Raw genomic sequence first — 22,192 nt, 5'->3', positions numbered from 1 at the left:
ATGTCTCGGCAGCTCATTAATTGACCAACCACAATAACAGAAGACTTCATTAGCAGCATCTAGTTGAAAAAAACCCCTCAGCTGCAAGTAGATGTTGCAGGCATTACAATAAAGTGTTTGTACACCTTAGATATATTTTCAAAAACTGAAGCCTAAAATTAAGCAAAAAGCTTTGTTATACAACAAATATTGATAAGTGGCAACACTAAAGAAGGGTCACTGTGGCTTAACACTGCTGTGGATATGTGTGGAGAGCCCAGTGGAGTAAAATCACAGGGATGACAGTAGGGAGACCAACTGAAATGAGCAACTCTTGTTTTCTTAATGACCACTACCTGAGTTTTCTGCATTCATAATGGCCAAAAATTGCAAAACAAAAAAATTGTTTGCAATTGGGCTGAAGAAATGCTGTCTTTTCCTTCAGTTACCTCTTGATGTTTCCCTTCCCTCTGTTGTGAGTGGGAGGGTGTTGTCATTGATGAAGTAGAAGCCTCAGGAGAATTTGAACCTTTTGAAGGACGTCACAGTCCAACAGACTTTTGCAGATGAAGACAAGTGAGAGAACACTGGACGGTGTTTACCTGAACAATGGTTAACAGGCCGGTCTACAGGCTAGGACAGGGATAGAGAAATTCATTCTGTTAGTGGCTGTGTTTGAAATGTTTTCAGACCATATAGTAATAAGAGCTTTGTGACAGTAATACTGGATTTTAAATTCACCACGAAGCCTAAAAGCTTTTCAGAGCTTCGCTAACTTGAAAGTGGCATCTCAGTTTCTCCATAACCTTCAGAGTTCAAAGGATTCCACTATGAATAATAAGTGTCTTGATATAAACCAAATCAGAGAAAGTGATAATGATAGTTAAGGCCTCAGTCATTATTTTAATTCATTATGTATTCATAATAGGTTCATCTACTATTGCTAACTAAGCAGAAAATCCGGCCACTTTTAATAAATAAGGAAGTATTTGAGCAACTTAATTGGCAAATGACTTGAAACAAAGACCTGAAAGCATAAAATTGATCAAATCAAGATCGCTGAAAGGTACAACAAAATAGTTTGTGTTCACTGGTGGAAAAATAACTCGTGAAACAAAATCCTGAATAATCTTTAATGGGACTTGAAGTATGTCCAACAAACCAATAAAGTCCTTCACAACTGAGATGTGCAGTCATGCAATAAAGGAATTTAAATAGCATTGCGAAAAGTGTTCCGAGTGTAACAGTAAGACTTAACCTAAGAATTTAACTCAGATTTGTATTAAAAAGACAGCATTCTTTTAACAGAAAGTCTGCAAACTTAATCTCAGATGAAGAAAAAGGAATTTCCAATATGCAAATTCACATTATAAATAACTACAGTGTAAAGTTTTTATGCTTTTAGGCTAAACTTTTTAGCCTCTTTACAGGTAGTAGGCTTCAATTCTAATATTCATACTCCTCCTGTCCAAAAAAATTACAAACCCCTCCAAAATTATATTTACAAACCCCTTTAATAATAAACAAAATACACCTTTAATTTTCCTCTATTTGATATGAAGTGATGAAGGAATGTCAAATACAGCAGATGAAAGCCATTAAAAGGAGAGATTTTAAGTGAAAATTTTCCAGTCTTTAAAAACAAGTCTTTTTATTTCCTAAGTATTCAGAGAAGTAGTTTGCTAATAAATTACAAATAGTACAATTACAAAAAAGCCCCACTGTTTTTCAGGTGTAAACAACAAGCTGAGTATAGAAGAAAATACTGTGTATAGTGGCAGTCTAACAGTCTTGAAGAAAGCAATTGGAAAATACAAACCATAGAGAACCTCTATGGGATATGCTTCCAAAGAAAGAAACAATAGATTCAATAGATTTTGTTTAAAAATTTTTTTGGATGTCAGTATCTTTCATTAACATGCTTATGGAAGTCTTGGATGAGAAAGACTGGGTCTTACTTTAGTTGCTGCAGAATTGAAGCAGGTTGGGTCACCAGCAATTGCTGCTATGCTTGTTGAGAAGGTCCTGCCTCTGTACTGCTATTAGTGTCTGGAGTGTTTTATCTGACACCAGAGAATTTCTTGCAAAGGACACCAATGCACGGGAGACAGAATGAAGGGGAGTTGTGAAACCTCATCAGCATCCTACTGTGTGAGCTTTCCAAGTAGGATACAATTGAATTTTGGATGCCAAGTGCTCACAACTCACTCGCATGCTGCACAATTACATCAGGCAGTAGACTTCAGACAAGGTAAAATAACTTAGATTAAGTATTGACAGATGGGTGTTTTATATATATTTATTTATACATATTTGAATTTAATTTTTGAATATATGTGGGCATATTGTAGATAAGAAAGGGATCTTAGAAGGGACTAAAATCAACTAATACAGAAGCAGAGCTAAACATTTCACTGTTTAGTTGCCTTGGCATTAAGAAAAAAATCAAAGACGTTGGCTTGCAAACAGCCCTTCAAAATTCATAGTCTCGGTGAAGCAGAAATCATGTTAAGGTGTATTTCACAATCAAAAGACAGGCCCAAGTCCAGACTTCAACAAGTCCTGGGTTTTTAAAATGGAGAATGAAAACCTATCATTCTAAGAAGTATGCCTTCATCAAAGCAAACATAATAAAACTTCAGCAAAATTGGTAATGCAAACCTTTCATGTACAAGTAAAATTAATTGAATTCTAAATTAATGACCCTTTCTCAGTGGTCTGAATCATAGCATGACGTTTATACACAAGAAGAACTACTATATTCAAATATTAGGCCACACAACAAATCTATGTTGTTTGGTTTGCATCTTAGAAAGCATATTTACCCAGATTGTGTGGGCTGCATACAAAAAGTAGTTTCACTGTGGGGAGCAAAAATCCTCCTTCAGGCTTTTCTATGCCAGTAACAATAACCTCAGGGTTGCAGTTGTCTAAATGGCTACCTTGATAATTTGTTATTTAGATTCTCTGGTTTTCTGTAGCTGGCTTAGCAGGTGACCTCAGATTTAAATTCTCTGGAGCAGGGACCATACATTTATATGTGCATGAACAGTGGGGATTTGATCTTGGCTGGAGCTGTGGGCTATGACTGCGATGTAAATGTCAAATCATAATGGAGTAAACTCAGGCAATTTCTCTCAGAAATAAAACTTGCTGCTTTCAAATGTCACTAGGCTAAAGAAACTTCAGCATAAACTAATGCTGAAGTCAGTAGAAAATACATTTATTCACAATGTAGCTTCAATATAAGTTATTTAATTGTAAGGCATATTAAAATGTTATTAATCCAGTTACTCTGTATTCTTCACTGTAGCAGGACTATTCCATTTGAGAGGAGAAAGCTTAATGGATACCTATGGAATTGCCACACTTTCCTTCTGTCTCTTGGGCACTTTTGCAATTTTTGGACAGGTATAGTCTAAAAATAAACAAACAAACAAAAAACAAATATAAAAGCCATGGTAACATCTCTAAACATAGTCTTATGTGTTAAATCAACCATAGTGCACACTTTCTTTTTAGACAAGTCAAGTTCCCAAATGTCTTCTACATCATCAGTGTAATTTCTGGTTCATCCTCCCTCACTGCAAGTTCAGAAAAAAGTATGTCACCTTGATGAGGAATGATAATAAGTTGGAAAGATTTCATCAGTTGTTTAAACTCTTTAGAGCTGCTTACCCAGAATCTCTGATAGCTATGGTGCAATTTAATTACAAAACATAAATTTTAGTAGTCCAGTCTCAATGATTAAGTGGGAAGAACTGTATATGTACGATCTTGTTCGCTTTTCTTGCAGGGAGCCTTTTAGTCCTGGAGTATTTTGGTTTTAAGCAATTTAATTTTTTGCTGTAGTTAGAAGTAGTCACCCTCCTTTCTCTTGCAGCTCTAGGGCTTGTTTGCAGAACAAAGCTAGGAATTTAGATATAAATTATACTAGGACTATGAAGAGAAATTTATATATGATACAAAGTACAGAAGTATACATTTGAGTCGATACATTTTGTTTTCTGGATTATGTATTCAGTCCCTCTCCTCAGTGGTGTCCCATAAATGGTCAATGTTTGAATTTCATAGCAAAAAACTACATAGAAATCAGATACTGCTAATTAGGAATCACAGATATAAAGTCCATTTATGTAAGTTAAATAACTGCCATGATTAAAGGAAAAGAATTGAGAGAACAATATGTGAAGTCATAAAGTCTTACAGAATACAAAAGAAAAAGATGTGTGATAATTTTCTTATCTTTAGGTAGATTGTTGCATATTTTGAAAAGTTTTGTCATGGACTTCAATGAAAGAAAGTTGAGGCCTCTCATACTGAGCTGATGCACACTGCGTTCAGGGGCTGATGTCTTACATCATGAGAGATGCATTTAGGGCCCTGGTCTTACACTTGCTTTTTATTTGATCTTAAAGTGGGGAAAGTTGGTTGGGTGCAATAAGCGTTGCTGTCACTCACTGCAACTCTTAAGCTCCGACCTTTGAAGCGGACAAACTGGATCCAAAGGCAGGACTCAATAGGTGTGTCCACTGTTACAGTTTGTTCCCTACACCTTTGGGTGGAAAGGGAAAAGTTAACGGTAGGAACCACATCTCCACCAAGTTCTGTCTACTTCCTCCTAGCATACAAAAGGCTTTGTTTCAATAGCTTTGTATTAAATTTGTGTGGTGTGTGATGTCTGACATCTAGCCTGATTCAGCTATGAAGCCATGGCAAAGAGAAAAATTAATTGAATGTAGGTTCTTGGTGTTGTATCTAGCAGCATTTTCCTGGCATATTTATCACTGAATGTGACATGTAGAATCATGATAAGCCTTGAAAACACACAGTTACACGCTCACGTATATTACTAAGATGTAACAGTCAGCATCAAGTTATGTAGATCTCATTTGTATAATATAAAAGAGATGTTCATATATATATAGCCATCACATGTAATTCATCTCCTTACCGTAAAAAAAAATGTAGACCACTGCTGTATAAGAAATTAATCCACAACCAGCTAATTCTGCAAAAATACTGTATTATTTTTTAATCTGAAACTTCTAAGCTATTTTTTCTCCTCACTTGGCTTTCAAATTGACAAAGCAGCTGCCAGGGGTTCTTCTGCATTGCATTTATCTTCAGTTTCACTGAGGGATGCAGGAAATGCTGACCTGCATAAGGTTGTGTTGGTTCAATAAGTTATGTTTGTGTTTTGGAGTAAGAGGAAGGGCCTGAGGAGAGAGCCTGGAATGGAGATGCAATCCAAGGCAGAAATGAAAAGTCTTACAGGAGTAACCGATAGGCTGCAGATTTAGTTGTAACACAGTATGTCCATATAAAGATGTAAGCCATGTCAAGGGCAGACTGAAGATGAATACTGAAATGCTACCATCCATCTAGGGAATGAGCTGGTCAAAGATTTGAGGTCTTAGCTGGATGTGAAGGCCTCAGCACGTCTTCCCAAAGCTTTGAAGGTTGCAGCCTGTAAGCACGCTTTCCTCTGGGAGCTTCCTTGGGCCATCTGGCCAAAAGAGCTGCCTTGATGGTGCATGTACTAGTGTGCAGTTGCAATGTATAACGCTGCTTGTCTCGCTTCACAGTTTTCATTCTCTTCCTGCTCTGAAAACAGGACAGAAAGGCAAAACAAAACCAAAAAAACTTCACATAGCTGGGTTTAGTCTCTGAAAAGGAAATTTCCTCTTGATTCCATATTGCTTTAGGTGACAAATTGTCTGATGGTATGATTTCTACTTTTTAATTTGATGTAATTGAACTGGAGGAATGGGGCTCAAGGAGTCACTGTTGATCTGTTCACTATGGAAATATAATGGGCTACTCCCAAATGAGATTGGATAATCCATAATCCAATTTACCTTTACTAAGGAAAGTTCACTGGTGGCTGTCTAAAGGACAGTGTCCTTATCTGAGGACACTGGCTTCAAATGCTGTATCTGGCCAGCAGTGTGAATGCTACCCAAAAGCCTAATTAGTCTCAGGGTTATAAGGTTAGTAAAATAAAAAAATGGATAAATAAATAAAAAAAAATTTCAAATAAAATAAAAAAAAAAAATTTCAGAGCAAGAAATTTATGTAAAATGAAGGCAGAGGAAACAGTAGCTTTATAGAAAGGGGATACATGCACGTAAATGCTTTTTAAGCTGTAAGAACTGAAATAATTAACTAGAATTAATAATTAATAATTAATAATTAACTAGAATTCAGAGAAGCATTATCATTGTCTCTGCAATGAAACTGTCAGGATATCCTGCAAGTTTCAATATCCACAAATTGTTATAATGTGAAAAGAGGTGTTGTCTCCTTCCTATAACTTATGTGCAAACAGTGAAAGAAACATTTTAAAGCAACTTTTTTAAAGGGCTGGCATATATAACCTATCAGTACCTAAAGCAGTACCTATAGCAGCCTTCCAGTACCTAAAGGGGGCCTACAGGAGAGATGGGGAGGGACTCTTTATCAGGGAGTGTAGCCATAGGACGAGGAGGAATGGTTTTAAATTTAAAGAGGAGAAATTTAGATTAGATATTGGGAAGAAATTCTTTACGGTGAGGGTGGTGAGACACCGCAACAGGTTGCCCAGAGAAGCTGTGGATGCCCCATCCCTGGAAGTGTTCAAGACTAGGCTGGATGGGGCTTTGAGCAACCAGGTCTAGTGGGAGGTGTCCCTGCCCATAGCACGGGGGTTGGAACTAGATGATCTTTAAGGTTCCTTCCAACTCCAACCATTCTATGATTCTATGTGGGAAATCCTACTGGTTATAATACTTGCTGGTTTAAGTGAAGTAATTATTAACCTCAGTCAGGTTAGTACTAGTGAAGTTGCTTACCAGATGACCTTAAACTGTAACGATCACTACTCACTTCCTCAGTGTATTATATACCAGTGTCTCAAATCTATTTGTAAACTGCAAAACAAACGATCCTTCTATTTTTTATTCCCTAAGTTATTTGCTGTAGGTGAGAAAATCTTACATGAACTTGCTATTGAAATATTTTTTCCCTGTTGACAAATATATCACAGTTTATAATAGTTGTAATCATGATCAGTGATGTATCAGTCAGATCAGTAATTGTAATCATGGTTAGTGATGTACTTCCCAAAATAAAATGTTACCATGTCAGAAAACTACAGACAAGTATTCTTATTTCAGTAAACAAACGGAGTGCATTTATTCCCCCTAGCTTCCCTCAAGATTAATGCATTTCATCCTCATCCTACTTTAGAATTAGTTCTGGGATTTGAACAATTTGTAGTAAGTTCTTGGGTTTTTCATTGGCTCTTACATATCCAAGTGTGATGTAGTCTTAAATCTTGATTTGCTGACTAACATTAGTACCTCTTCCAAGTCAATTAGCATGCCTGATTTGCCTTTAAAAACTTTTCTGCTCAGTCTAAAAAAGCTAATGAAAGATTTGAGACCTTTGCCTGAATTATTTTACTTAGAATGTTACTATTTAAATCCAATTCTAAGGGCTGAAATGCCAAACAATATGAAGAATGTCTAAGATCACTGGTGTACTTCTGTTCTGATCTGAAAGCTCTGTTAGTGAAGTCACCCGGTCAGCAGCTGAAGTTCTCTCGGCAATTTCAACATTCATTTACTGGGAGTGCTACCAGGAACATGAAAGGTTCTGTGAGGAAAAAGCGGTGGTGGTGGTGGTGTAGGACTCAAAGAAGGAGCTTGTGTGCCATCTCTAAAGGATGTTCTAATAAATTACCTCTCCTCTCAGTGTGCCTTGCTTGAATGCAGAAAAATACACATTGTATGAGGATCTGAATGGTTTAGAAGACCAGGTTTAGGTCGAAGATTGTCATAAAAGCTGATCACCTGCTGGTCTTCAATGTGAATCTTCATGTCTCTTACGTTCCCTAAGAAATGACTGCAAGGCATATGCACTCATCTCAGATATGATTTCTTAAGCTTCCTTAAGCTTAAGCTTCCTGCTTAAGCTTCCTGAAGAATACTTCTGCTTTCCATCCGTACTTATGTGGTACATTTTACTTAGCCAGGTATATCATTTGGTACATAATAACAATAACATATCTTCATAAATAATTTTCTTCTTACACCCAATACTCTTCCAGCTTAGCCATACGTGCCATGGTCTTCAGTAGCAGAATACAGTATTTATTCGTCTGAGTAATGCCTTTAAAACAGCTGTGGAACCCCAATGCTCTTTTTTTCCCTCCCTCTGCAATTATGAACACGTGTTTTAAATTGATGTCACCTTGTCTGGAGCTTAAACATGATCTGAATTTCACTGATTGTAAGCTGGCCCCTGTGGCCTCATGTTTCATACATGCGCTTCCAACAGCTATTCTCCAAGCCACGCTTCTTGCAGCTTTTTTTGCATTCTCAGCTTGTGTTCTTTTCCTTACTATTATTTCCCAGGCTGCAACTCATGTTAATACTGTGATGGAAATGTCAGGCTAATTATCTGTGAGAATAGTAATAGTTTGGAAAAGAAGAGGGTAAAACAGTTACACTACAATAAAACAGCTTACTGCTGCAAGGTTTGCCAACTCTACTTTGCTGAAGTGAATGACATTCTTTCACTTTTTGAGGAAAGAATTGATGTGTGTCAGTAAAATATATAAAGGAGGATGTTTATGGTTCCCAATATTCCCTTCTATGAGCAGTAGCATGTTTACAACTGGGACAGGAATATCCATTCCGGAAAGGATAGAAGTGGTTAAGAGTGAACACTGCATATTCATGTTCATGCCTGTAGATGTCCCTTGTGTTAGTAGAAAAGCCCATAGCATAGCAAACATTACTAAATCTATGCTGCCAAATGTTTATCTGGTTGGAAATTACTTTGCTTCACTAATAAAAACATTGCACTGGGCTTAAGGTACATTTGTCATCTATTCAAGGGAATGTCTTCAAATAAGCCAGGAAACTAGAGATTGAGATCTGCTGTGTCTGGATGCTATCCCTTTAGAGCCAATGGAGACGCCCTATCAGGTCCAGTTTTCTACTTCTTAAGTCCAGGAACAGCGAGTGATAACTGAATAAAAGCTTAAAGTATTTTGGAGGGAACAGTGACCTTCCAGGAGAAGGTGGTACAAGAGTGCTAGGCCACTGTCCTGTTAGGAGGGACAGGAACGAAAGCCTTGCTCATAAATATCAATCAAACTTTCTATCTGTGGTCTTTCTTTCTCAGGGAAATAATAGTTAGAAACTTTTTGTGTGTGTATGTGTAACCCCTTCTCTTTTGTAATGTGATAAATTGGGAGCTTATTTAGTGAGTTGAATCAACTCAGCATTATTTGAATATTAATGCAAGCTAGTTTCAACCATCTTGCTCCGTGGTCCTATAAATACAGCTATATCTGAAAGACAGAAATTATTGGAGAAAAAAAATTCTTGTTTCTCAATTAAATATAGTACTTAATTTTATCTTTAAAGTCACCTAAAATACTTTCTTACTCATTTATTGTGTAGGAAGGTGCACTTTTCAGATCTTGAAAATGATGGAAGAAGTCCTATCTTCTATATACAGGAACGTATTGGACCACTGTTTTACATCAATCTGTTTGTAAACTGGTGAGAAGCAGGATGGTAGAATTATATCCCAATACAATTAAAAAGTTTAAATATAAAGAAAACTAGTAAAACGACTACATTGGGCTTGTGGATTTGATTCCCAAAAGATTTGGTACAACAGTTTTAAATGAATTATAGATGTAGGGCTAAGACTGAGGTCTAAGACTTTCGAGAGAGGGAAAGATGTAAGAAAGTTTGTTGGAAAGTAAATCTCAAGTTCAGCAAGGGGATAGAGGGTAATATGCTTATGGGTATTTTTTGCTCTTTATGTCACAGGTCCATTTTTTTTTCCCTCAGAACTTACATATAAAAAGACATAAAATGGATCCTTTGAAGTGAAGTTGTTGTTGTCTGCAGTCACTTAAAAGTGGGCGTAAAATACAGCTGGGTGATTTTTTTCATTACCAAAACAAAATAACATTTCTTCTGCCAAGTCACTTGGCAGCTGTTGATGTATTCTAATGTATTTTTTCTTCTCCCTTTTTAAAAAAAAAGTACCATTTTTAACCAGAGAAACTGAATCCTAGTATAAGCTCATTTTAATACTTACTAGGTAAGCACTGGTTCATAATCTTAACTTTCCTACCTGTTTATCTAAGAGAACACATATATAGCAACTTTTAATTTTTTATAACAAACATAGAAGAAGCAGCATTAGTAATTGCTTTAAGGCTTGTATTACTTCAGATTGGGGTAATATCATGAAGCATCCTTTTGGCAGAAATAATGTAACTAAGCATCAAGTGAATACATAGTATAAAGCATTAAAGAGGACTCAAATATTCTTTATGTACATTCAGCCATCTGTAATCACAAATGCATTCAACAGGAGATCTTTAAAGTTCAGAGCACTTTTTAATCCTATGTTTCAAGTGCAGGACCTTTGGATATTTGTGTACTGGAGGCTAAATTCACAGTGCATCTTATTTATGCATTTATGCTTTAGATAGAAAAAAAATTTGTAGTCTTCTTACAATTGCCAAAGTTTCAAAGGTTTTACATCTAAATAATATGCTACCACAGTAGAAAATCAGCTAAAAGTGATACAGGGTCACCTCTTAAGGAATTTTTGGTAGAAAAGGAATGTGTGATCAAAAATATGCACAATAATACCAAAATACTGTTTTGGAATAATCAAGACAAATACACTGACTCTCCCCAAAGTTTCCTTTAACATTTTAGCTCAGTACAAATGGAGTTTTGGCTTCAAGATTTGTCATGAAATGTTTGAAGGATATTAAAACAGATTCTTTGCAATTTTCAATGTTCAGAAAAATAGTGTAAGTCCAACTCTTGATAAGTTGTTATACTGAGGCCACGTAGCCACCTATCTTTTGGATAACCATGGAAATAGTCACAGCTTTTAGTGTGCTTACATTTGATTGCCACTCATGTTTATGTTGATACCTTTAATTTAATGTATGAAGGATCTATAAGCTCATCTCTGGTATTTGTGGTTTGGAGAGACAGATGTGTAGAGCACTGGAGTTAGGGGATGTCTCTCTCAGACATCTGTCATCTCTCAGACATTTACTGGAGCTTTTCTTGCACTGACCCCCGAAGAGCGTAACTGCTGGTTACTGTGGACATAACTTGTCTTTAATTTACTGTGGCTGTGAGCTAAACCACATGAGGTTAAGAGCTGCTCAGTGTGATCTGAAACAGTCAGCATACTGAATGGGGCATTACCTGAATTCACAGTGTATTAGAATGCAGCTGTACGCATCTAGTCACATTTTAGGTCCATCGCTGCAAGCTTCAGGAGGTCAATTCTGTCTTCCTGAGACATGCTGGCCTAAATCTCTTTCTTTATATTAAAAATGTACCAGATATCTTCCACCCCTCTCCTAAAGGCCACCAGAAAAGGTGTTCAATGCTTTAGGTAGAAAATGTATGAGAGCCAAGTTCTATTAATTTCCCCAGTCTGCAAGGAAAATTTTCTAATGACCAGATATATAAATTATTTTGCTGATACTCCCTGTGATGGCTGTTCTGCTATACATGGAACCAAAGGTTCATTAGAGTGGAAAGAGGTCAAGGAACATTATTCTGACAGCTGGGGAGATACCTGTATTCCCATCTGTGCTTCCAGGAATGTTTCTGTGCTGTGGTTTCAAGGACTGAGACATCAACACTTGAAATGTAAAGCTTTTTTTTCTTTTTTTTTTTTTTTTTACCCTCCACGTATGGCCAACTCCTTGTTTACTAAAAATGAAATTTTATTTGGGTAAACAAATACACTAATATAAATGGAAAGATGTGTTAATCGTCATTGCTCTCATCCTAAGTAAAAGAAAACAAGGGGTCTTTTGTTGTGGGAAGATGAGAATATGGTTTGTGTGCAACTGAACTTATTGTTAGAGGTTACTGGCTCTCTGAAGGTTGTTCAATAAGAATGGCACAGTGAAGTGAAAGTTTCTACCCTCCGTCCAGGGTGCCCTCAAGTAAAGAGAGCGTTCTCAACGGAGGATGATGCCTCGTACAGAATTTGAAATAGTTTTACTGTGCAAAAATGTTCATATCCTAAAATAGTTGTTAGGATTTTAACCACTTTTTATTTATTCCATGTGATGATTTTTTTTAAGTAACAGACTTTCTCTTCAAAAGGTGTCGGTTTTGTTGTTTTGTTTTTTTTTTTAAATCAGCAGCCATGAATCTGTGGGTGTGGTCTTTCTTACACATCTCTGCTAGTATGCTGGTGGCAACACACAAATGTCAGACTTGGGTACTTCTCTTTTAAGAATATTCTCCAAGTGGCATTTGTGGCCCTTGGAAAAAAAAAAAAAGAAAAAAAAAGGTAATTGTAATTCATACAAATACATCTTGTAATGAAGTCAAGGAGAGCATAGAGCTGTGCCCATTACCCACAAGTATACCTAGCTTTGAATGGGTTATAAGAATAAATTAACCAAGAAATTATTTTAGTTGCTCAAGAGAGCACATCCAGAATGAGCATAAGGCTTATGAGGAGGAATGTTAATTTCTTTCTCCTCCTAGCATTTTCTAAAATGAGAACAAACCAGAAAGTTACTGTAGTTACTCTCACAGAAAGAACATCACAGAGAAGAATGCTCGTGTGACAGCACACAAATCTCTATCATGAAAAAGAAAATCAAAGCCTGTAAAATATTAAGCATTAACATTTGAGCCAGATGTCATAAGATTAATTATCCTTATGAATCCTGTTTCTAAGGTTTTATAAGCTAAGTCTACAGTTTTTGCACAGTTAACAGTTCTAGTTCAGTGCATTCAGTCTAGTGGTTACATAGGGTTAGCCTGATCCTACAGAAGACAATAACACATTCCAAATAAAAGACCAAATGCCTTGAAGTAGATCGCTTGGAGATAAACAGTATTAAAATGGAAGCACATCTGCCAAGTATCAGCTGTCAAAGCCCTGCAGCTATCTGAAACCAATCAAGTGTTAGAATAATCCCTTGTAGTGCACTTCATCTTTAAGTCTTTGTAATCATCCAGCCAATTTCATGAGCTACATGGAAGAGCATATGTATGTGTTTGTGATTATAATAATGCTTTAAGTGAAATCAGAAATAAAGAACTGGCACTAAATCTGCAGCTATGAATTTTAGCACCTTATTTGATCATTATTTTCTGATTTCCTATTAATTCATAATTTTCTTTGGCAGCTAAAAACATTTGTTCATTCTATATCTAGCTGAGAATTAAAAAAACTTGATCTAAATAGTCTAAACCTCTTACGCAAGTACATACAAGACTTAAATGATTCCAACATACACATTGTTGCACTTTTGTCCTTTAAAAATGTTTGTACAAGACTCTTTGCAGAGGAATAGGACAAGCTGTTTGCTAAGATCCAAAGTCTAATTTTCAGCTTATCTAGTTGTCAGCTCAGATATCTGCTGTATTTGTGTGGGGGCTGCAAAAGTTCGATGACTTCCTTGTGCTCTATCATGGTCACTGCATAAAACCGAAAGCATTCTCTGACAGTTAGAGAAAAGATTGATAATGACTGGAAGACTGTCACATAGAACTGGGAGACAGTCTATGGGACATAAAAAAAGCCACTTCATGGTCCCCCTTTTTCTTCCTTTCTCACCTCTTCCCTCCTTCATCCATCATCATATTTTTTTTGACACTTTATAGAGCAGAAACTGACCTTTTTTATAAACTAGGTCTAGCTTGTTTGGGTGTTCATAGAGTAGTTGGACACTATGCTGTACAAACTGTTTGCCTTTCTTATGCTACCCAAAGACTGAGTTTCAAGCTGTCGGACTTTCAAGTAGGGCAGAGTTCTGGTGGAGTGAAGGAGGTGCAAGAGAGAAGTTGAATGAAGTCTAGGCCATGTCCATTGAAAAATTACAGATGCTAATGAAGTTCAAGAATCTACTTAATAAGTATCAACGGCTAAAATTGTATCTAACTTTTGCACTTGGTTTTCTGTTTTTCAGCATAAATTTGGTGCATGGAGAGACTATTTGCCTTGATACTCATATATGCATTGGATGCAGTCTTTAAAAGTTTCAATGACAGAAATGACTGTTTAAGTGCTCGGATCTGATCTCTCACTTAAGTCATTTAATTTCAGTCAGCCTATGTGTATTTGAGTAACGTGTTTACCTCTACATAATTTTCAGAGAAGCACAAACTCTTGGTTTATAGGCATTAGGGGATGTAGAGTCTATTGGTGCCGTTGGTAGTTTGTAGCTCTAGTGGTTAGCTATCTTCATGAATATTTATGTCAGATTTTCAAAAGAAGAGCTTGCTATTGTAATGCTCTCCTGTTATGCTTTCTGTGCTAGAAGAAAACCCTCGTGCCTTTTCTGGGAGAAATTGTTTCATATATATTGTAATCAGGCAACCTCTCAATCTTCTTGATTAACTGATCAAACTAAGCCTTTTAATCATACAGGTCATACAGAGGCATTTTCATCAGTTTAATTTGTATTATTCTTCACTTTTTTTCTCCAGTCCTTTCAATGACCCCTTTTGAATTTGATCTCTGTAAGCAATATTTAAAAATCAAGAATATTTCTGAAAGCCTTCTACCAAAATAGAATTTTCTCCAGTGTTTTTTATTCTCTTTTTACGTCCAAGGTTTTTATATTACCTCTTCCTGCCACTCATATCACTCTCAGCCAGCTAGATATTTAAACATCACCCCTAAAATCCTCTGTCACTGTTTTTCCAAGATGCATTCTCCATTCTGCAGGAAAGACCAGAATTCTTTATTTTTTAATGAATTATTATTCTTTTCACTGTAATAAAACACATTTATACCTAGGAAAGTAATCACAATCAGTCTTTCTATTTGTTCTCCTTGTATCTAACAATTTTGCCAATTCCAGTCATCAGCACGTCATTATAATGCTTAGTTCCAGCTCATCAATAAAATAATGTTAGCTATACAGAATCCCACAAACTGTCTCCATTTACCACTGAATATGTCAGCCATGTCTCTACGTGGGCTTTGATTCTGCCCTGTCCTATTTTTTAGCTGAAAATACTAAATCAAAATGGTCTTGTAGAAACTGTATCTACTGTTAGTTTTTCAAAATAAAAATTTAGATCTAAGAAGGCAATCAAATTAGTTTGATAACCCCTATTCTCAGTAAAATCTTGTTGACTGATATTCGGGACCAGCTGTAGCTTGGTCAATGCAAATAGAAGATAGTTTAGAAGGTATCAATAGTTTCAGCAAATGGGAAAATAAGTAGACTGAAGCAGAAATTGTAAAAATCTTTCATCTAGAGTTGATCTGTCTTCTCAGTGTGAGGAGAGCACAGATCTCTCAGACTGCTGTTGTTTCTCCTGGCTCTGTTGTGTAACCCCACAACAGAATTTCAACTTCAGCAGCTTCTAATCAGGCATGATTTACTTCAGAATTTATGCTTAGAATAATATATTTCTTTTTTGCCAGAATTTGCTAAACCAATTTGCAGTTTAAATCAAGAGATGGTCTGATAACTAGACTACAAGTGGTGTGACCAAAGTAGCTTACATAGTCTAAAGCCTGATGAGGCAAGGGGAAACTTATAAGTACTTTCTTGAGTTGTACCAGTAACTTGTTCTTCATTTTAGATTCTGAGTATACATGGACGAAGCATGACTTGGGACGTAATTCTTGTTGAGGTTGTATTTTGCACAATATTATGTGCTAAGTAAACATGCAGTCATTATGTTTAAAGTTGTTGTGTCTTACCAGCATACAGGCTTAAATATATTACTAATTAGACTGTATGGTTTAAGTTTCATTGTGAATCTTAACGTTTTCTAAGTATAAATAGTATAAAAGACTAACCTTGGGCTTTTTTGAAATTCTTTGAGTCAGCAGGGTTTTGTAATCAGCATTTGAGATCACAGGCAAATAAACCAGTACTGGAATTACTTCAACCGTCCTTCACATGCTATAGCTTTGTAAGATGTTGCCTTGTCTATCCATTGCAAATAATTCACCATTCTTTTGAAAAGATCCTGGAATACATTAACCTGTTAATTGAATAAAGGGTTTCCTGTACTAAATTTTCCTGTTTCCATTAAAAAATCCAATCTTCTCTTTTTCATTATTCAAGCTTTTAAATAGTTTGGACTGTATAATATATTAGATTCTCACATTTAAATCAGAGCAGTGTCAAGATTTCTTTTTGGTTGAGACAAACCTGTTTCTGTAGCTTGTAATATGCCTGCAGGAGTGCATGGTGTTCAAAATCTTGGTGACAGTATCCAATTCTGAGGGACAAAGAGGCCAACTTCCCTTTTTCTTTTTTTAAACCATCAGACATCGTATCAGGAGACCATACTTTCTATACCATGCTTGACAAAGGGACATGGCTCTAAGTTCAGCAATTCCTACAACCTCTAATACTGTTCACTGGTTGACTGAGTTACACTTGAGGATCAGTTGTGAAGGGGTCACAGGTCTAAGCAGGCTCTCCTTACTTGACAGCCCTGTTCAGGAGTTCAGCTAAGGAGATGTAGGTAGGAGCCATATGGCTTGGATTACCACACAGTATAAACACTAGAGACGAAGGGCTACAGCGATGTCTCTGGAAGGCTGCTGATAGGGTGTATGATCCCACCAGACAGTAAATACAAAGATTTGTATATTTTTGCCAGGTCTGGTAAGTGATTCTGGATTTGACATTGAGGGGAACAGTTGTTACAGTAATTTACAATAAAGCCAAGACCTTTCTGTTTTCCTTTTTCAGGGAAATTCTTTCTTCTATCATCAAAAAAATAGCACCACAATTTTACCAATTTAAGAGGATGAGGTACCATTCTTTTTGTTTATGGGAAATTGTCCAAAATACTTAAGGAACTGGGAGTACATAATGCTAGCATAATGGTAGTGTGAATGTTATAGATTTAGCAAAAATATAGTATGAAAATGAAAGTATTTATACGTGCATATAGTTCACATCGGTGGGAACTCTACATATAATCACTTCTCTTTTTCCTGGTGAATGTGCTCATAATGAATGAACAATACACCATCTCAGCACTTTGCAATACTCAGTGGTGATTAGCCTGCTTAAGTTATATGGTACTCACAATAAGTAACTTAAAAATATATAATATTCAGAGATATGAGCAGGAGAAAACAGGCTTTTCATCTGAACAACATAGCTTCTACCCTTCAGTATGTGCTTACTGTTAACTCTTCAACAAATGATCTTCCGCCTTTGTAAAACAATGTAGTTTATTTCAATGCCAATTTTCTGACTTTTGTGAATAAGACATACAGTGATAATATATCTCACTGTTCCTTAGCTTTAAGGAAACACTTGCAAACGCTGGCAGAGCTTGGCTGCTTCCCTTCAAAGTTTTGATCCGCCACAGAGCGTGGCGGATCTTCTTCTAGGAGTTTATTCTCCCTAGCCCATAGGGGAGTTCAAGATTTCCACCCTGTTGAACGTTGCCTCTTGAAACATTTCATTCCAATATAAATTTCTTTGCTTAATCTTTTAATCCGGGAAATGACACCCAAGGAGAGACATGAGTTTTGTGGAGCAAATAAAATGTGATAGTTTAATCTAATTAATATGTTACAGATTTTTGCAATTGGAGCTTAAGAAACACTGGGTAGTAAGTAATGTTATACAAAAAATGTTCCCCTATTTTTTTCATTTAAAAATATTCCTTCAAAGTATGTATATTTATTCTCAACCTGATTATGCAGTTTGAATTTTTTAGCCAAAATCCTCTTTGGCCTCGTCATAATGATTATGCTGTAAAATGCCTTCAAATATTAAAAAACAAAACAAAAAAAAACACCAACAAAAAAAATTCAATAACCAATGGTAATATTTAGTATCTGTAGATCTCTGCAGAATAAGCCTTTTTTTCTGTCGAGCTAACTTTGGAGGTACTTACTGCATCCTTATTGTTTTTTTTCCTGCAATATTGCCGGCATCATTACTAAACATTTATGTACAGCTGTGCAAACACTAATGATTTGACAATATTCTGCAACTGAGAGAAACTCATTATTTGCATCTTCTATAGCTTTATCCTGAGTTCTGATAGATGCTTTTCTACCAGCAATACTTATTACGTACCACTCAGCTTTCAGCCTTTGTTATTTGATTCAGCTAAAAAACTGGAAATTTCTACATATAGTATTTGCTTTAATTGCCTCTGATTTCTCTTAATAAATCACAAATATCCAGAAACAACAGAAATGTATTGACTTCATAAAGAGGATATTAATTATAGGAAAGGCAAAAATGCTTTGAATATTCAGGTACTATTTGGTAGGCTTGCTTGTTTTCAAGAATATACTCTGGGATGTCTTGTAATAGAGACAGAACATCTCCAGGCCTGCCTTGTGCTGAACTAAGACTGATAAACAAGGTATCTTTCTTTAATTTTTATTATTTTTGTCTGTGGAGAAATCGAACTAAAACTGTCCACTCAGTTCTAATCCACAGACTAGCCACCTGAGGAGGCAGCCTTTCCAGTTTGGATTCCAATTTAGACAATAAAATGAGATCCTTATCCTATCATCTGCCTGTGCCCTGGTGAGTGCACTAGAAGGACATAGCTATAAAAAATCAGGTAGTTTTAGAGAAGAAGTAATCATGGAAGGTACTTACTCAGTTCTGAGATTTAGAACCTAATAATGGAATATTTTGATTGTTTTAAATGATAAGCAAGTTTGTCACAGAGTTGTACATTTTTTATTTTCTATACTGACATGACTCAGATACAAAAGATGCTATTTATTAGCAACTACTGTTCTGATGAGACGGGGGTGCTGGTGCCGCACTTCTCATGAAAGAAAAGATTTCTTTCTTACGTACAGGCGTAAGATAATGATTATTTTAACTTAAATCAACATTTGCAGAAAATTTCAAAAAGGTTTTTGTTTTCTGTGAATATCTGATTTGAACAGATTATTTTTTAATACATCACAAAAATCTGGAATTTAAAAATAATTTGCTGTGGAAGGATTAGAATCACCATTGTCATTTTTTTTTTTTTTACTTTTTTGAGTAGAAAGTGGAGACCATCTGTCGGTTAATTTTTTCCACGAGTTCCAACTGTAATTATTTTGTAGTATCACATAGCTTCATGTTTAAGCATTCCACTTGTATGAAATATTTTATTTTTGACACATCTCAAGGGTATACAAAAATATCTTTTCCCAACTCGGTCTGGACTGAATTTTAACCTGTAGCTCATGGCTTAAATGTTTTTCTTGCTTGGCCAAGATGCATCCTCAGTTTAAGAAAAGCCTTCCTTATCTGTTTTTTGTACATGTCTCAATTTAAATATTTGCAGAATGCGGTTAGCGCTAAATTGACATTTATCATAAGACTGTTCTTGAAATATAAGATTTACTGAGCAATTTAGATGTGGGAGGAACCCAGCTTTCATCCTGGATGCATGATGTTCTGAAAATAGAAATGGTATTTCCGATGCTTGCTTATGATCCAGCTAAGTTGATATATGCTGGCATGGTTTTTTGGGAGCTGCACACATTTCTTATTCCCAGGCTATCTTCTTAGATTGAAATCAAATCTCCTTTTCTTCCAGCTGACCATTAGACAGTGGGGCAATCACCCTTTTGAGTTCAAAAACTCATAAGAACCTGAGTTCCATGACAGTGTGATTCTGTTCGGGTTCTTTTTTAAGATTTATTGGGGGTTGAATTTTGTTTTGCAAATAAGAACATCACTTTCTGTCTTCTGAAAAATGTGTTTATGTTGTCTTCCAAGTGTTTTTGATTTGAAAACTAATGATACAAAGTCTTTTTAATTAGGTCTCTGATTGTGATAGCAAACAGCAAGGCAGCAGACAAGGAATGGGACTTTATTGTGGAAAAATATAGTAGCTAAGATGGAAAATAAGAAAATTTGGGGGTTTGTGAACATGTAGCTTTGGATAAATGAGAAGACAAATTTAGATATGAGCCACTTATTGACAGATGAATAAAATACATAGTTACAAAACTATATAAAGTGGTTAAACATTATTACAATAGTGTATTAATAATATTAATAATATTTTAAAGTAAGATATACCATTGTATTTACAGGAAAGTTAGAGTCTTATTTCAGAAAGGCTTATAAGGATACTTTACATGACATTTTTCCCTTGTATGCAACCTCAGTACTAGATCAAAACAAAGCTGTTTGTTGTTAAGTAGTCAGAGAGCGCTGTACCTGTGGGTAACATCCCTGTGCATTAAGTCTTTATGACGTATAGCTGCCTACATAAGTCAGCAGGGACAAATAGCACTTCAGCTTCAGTCAGGGAAAAATGGGACAGGTGGAATTAGCAAATTTTGCAGGCCACTCAGGTAGTGGGGAGCTGTGCTTCTTCACTGCATGCTGAGGGGCATGTACTGGGGAACCAAGAACTGAACCAGGCCCAGGCTTGATAGTCAAAGACCATCCCTGTCAGGGACATCCTGTTTTAGGGTAAGTTTAGCTGTGACACCAGCTTTCATCTGGTGCCAGCTGTGACACTAGCTGTGACACTAGCTTTCAACTCCACTGCAGATTTTACTTTCAGTGCCTCCAGAGGACAGCCGAAGTAGTGACATTTACAGAAAGGACAAGGCATTCTTGATGTCTAATTTTTAGTTTCCAAGTCTGCATTGAACCTAATAATAGAAGCCAGCTAGGTATCTTTAGCTTTCCTACTATAGCTCCAGTGATTAAGTGCAGAGTGTTGCACATGGCCACAAAGTTGCCTGTAGAGGTTGAAGCTGATGATCTTCTAGGGTTTTTGCTAATTTATTTGCTTTTGTTTAGCACTTTTCATCATAGCTGGGTTTAAATTCTGTTTCAGAATTTATCTGGTAACACTGTTTTAGGGTAATCAAGTAATCTAGAAACTGTTTTACTTTCTCTCCGTTCCTTCACAAAACAAGAGTATCTGCAAAATCACATACAGATTCCAATATGCTCCATCTTTTTGGAATTATGATGTAAAATCACTGAATGGTTGAGGTTGCAAGGCTCATCTGGAGGTGTCTGCTCCAACCTCCCAGCTCAAAGAGGGATCAAACAGAGCAGGTTGCTCAATGTTGTGTCCAGTGGGGTTGGAAGTTGGAGGCTCCACAACCTCTCTGACCAACCTGTTCCAGCATACTAACTGTAAAAAAAGTTTTTCCTCATGTTTAAGTGGATTTTCTTCTATTTTAATTTGTGCTCATTGCCTCTTGTCCTCTCACTTGCTACCACTGAGAAGAGCCTGGCTTCATCTTATTCATAGATTCATAGATTGGTCCAGGCCGGAAGGGACCTCCAAAGGTCATCTAGTCGGACCTCCCCGCAGTCAGCAGGGACACCCCCAACTAGACCAGGTTGCCCAGGGCCTCGTCAAGCTTCACCTTGCATATCTCAAGGGAAGGGGCCTCAACCACCTCCCTGGGCAACCTGTTCCAGTGTTCCACCAGTGTTCCATCTTCTTTACTCCCTCCCATCAGGTATTTATACACAACGATAGGTACATCAGGTATTTATACACAACATCATATATAATACATCAGGTATTTATACACAACAGGTATTTATACACAACGATAAGATCCCCCTAAGCCTTCCCTTCTTGCAGCCCTTCTTGAAACCTTCCCAGCTTTCTCATCCTGTCTTCATATGACAGAGTCTCCAGTGCAGTTGTCATCTTTGTGGCCCCTCTCTGGATTCACAACAGTATGTCTATGTCTCTTATGACCTGGGGATCCCAGAACTGGACACACTGCTCTAGGTGTGGCCTCACCACTGCTGAGCAGAGAAGAAGGATCACCTCCCTCAGGTCACTGGCAGTGCTTTTCCTAATGCAGCCCAGGCTGCTGTTGACCGCCTCTTACTGTAAGGGCACACTGCTGGCTTATGTTCCACTTACTATCCAACAGGACCTCCACGTCCTACCCTGCAAAGCTGCTTTCTAGCTGGTTAGACCCCAGCCTGTGCTGGTGCATGGAGTTGTTCCTCCCCACGTTTCAGACATGGCACACCCCCTTCATGAGATTTCTGTCAACCCATTTCTTCAGTCTATTGAGGTCTCTCTTAATGGCAGCAAAAATCTCTGGGTTCTCAAACACTTCTCACAATTTTGCCTCATCTATAAACTTGCTGAGGCTGCACTCCATTCTATCATCTACATAATTAAATTATTATGCTCAAAACGCTCATCTCCACACTGATACTAATCCACGTGGATTT

The 22,192-nt window shown here is 36.7% G+C and overlaps 1 protein-coding gene across 1 annotated transcript in view; it reads left to right on the top strand.

Moving 5' to 3' along the window:
* CTNND2 (catenin delta 2) overlaps positions 1-22,192 on the top strand; it is a 543,425-nt gene that overhangs the window by 185,552 nt on the left and 335,681 nt on the right. The gene's annotated exons all lie outside the window — the stretch shown is intronic.

Source organism: Numenius arquata, chromosome 4, assembly GCF_964106895.1.
Source record: "Numenius arquata chromosome 4, bNumArq3.hap1.1, whole genome shotgun sequence".
Classification (NCBI taxonomy): domain Eukaryota; kingdom Metazoa; phylum Chordata; class Aves; order Charadriiformes; family Scolopacidae; genus Numenius; species Numenius arquata.
The sequence above is the reverse complement of the archived record's forward strand: the minus strand, read 5'-3'. Positions and strand labels throughout refer to the sequence as shown.